Source organism: Penaeus monodon, chromosome 32 (genome assembly GCF_015228065.2).
Source record: "Penaeus monodon isolate SGIC_2016 chromosome 32, NSTDA_Pmon_1, whole genome shotgun sequence".
Classification (NCBI taxonomy): domain Eukaryota; kingdom Metazoa; phylum Arthropoda; class Malacostraca; order Decapoda; family Penaeidae; genus Penaeus; species Penaeus monodon.
In genome coordinates this window covers 3,738,076-3,739,003 of record NC_051417.1, presented here as the reverse complement: position 1 = coordinate 3,739,003, position 928 = coordinate 3,738,076, and the positions used below count along the sequence as shown (strand labels likewise).

At 46.2% G+C, this 928-nt stretch overlaps 1 protein-coding gene across 1 annotated transcript in view; it reads right to left on the bottom strand.

Moving 5' to 3' along the window:
- Positions 1-840, bottom strand: part of LOC119593361 (vegetative cell wall protein gp1-like) — a gene marked incomplete in the record, with an annotated part of 11,762 nt that extends 10,922 nt beyond the window's left edge. The window contains 1 exon segment of the mRNA XM_037942287.1: positions 530-840.
- Positions 841-928: the final 88 nt, after the last annotated feature.

The window sequence follows — 928 nt, the reverse complement described above, 5'->3', positions numbered from 1 at the left end:
CATTCATTTTGTCTTACAACACTTGGAAAACCTTCTCAATATCTGTTACAGAAGATATTCAGCAAAAAAGAAAGAGTAAAAGATCTTTAAAAGATGGTTTTCTTTGTTCTTTACAAAGTGCATATCTTTTTCCTGGAGAGATTATAATTACCAAGTATTTTCCACATTTTTCCAGATATCTTTCCAATCACTCGTGAGGCCATAGTTTCAAGTACAAGACGCAAACACATTAATCATTGCCATTTTTTTCTATAATGATCACATGATTACTTTTTTCTTCATTTTTTTCATAAAATTTCACTTTTTCAGTTCACTGGGATATAAAACTGAGCTGCCATTCTTGTTTACGCAATCTGCTGACGCAGACGGAGTGAGCTATTCCATGCTGGAGACCAAACTTCAAAATGGTAACACATAATCATACTCAATTTATCTCCACCCCATGCTCTGTACAACATGGAAGGGCATCTTGAGTGGACGGGGGCGCTCCAGTGCACGCAGGCGAGCGCGCACAAGAAGCCTGACGTACCGTAAGGTGAGGCGTGCGAGCGACGGGGAGGGACGTGCTGCGCCGAGAGAGGCTTCGCTATCACTGAAGCCTCATCCGTCTCGGCAACAGGTAACTGGGTCCTTCCAGGCTGCCCAGCCTGTGACGTCACTTATATCCAGCGCGCGAAGACCCATTTCCACTTCACTCAAAGCTTAAAAAGCTCTTTTCTCTAGGCATGCGTGGGGTATATCCATGAGGGAAACGATTTCTCTCATTTCATGGTAGCCCTCGGTAAGAGAAATGGGAGCCCTCGTTGGCTCCTCCGGGGCGGGAATTCACCTCCTCAACTGCTCAAGGTCTGACGGAGCCGTGACTTCTGACCTTTCCATCGGCGTCCTCGTTGCCGCCACGCAGATCGGCATCGTGGCTCAAGTGGGA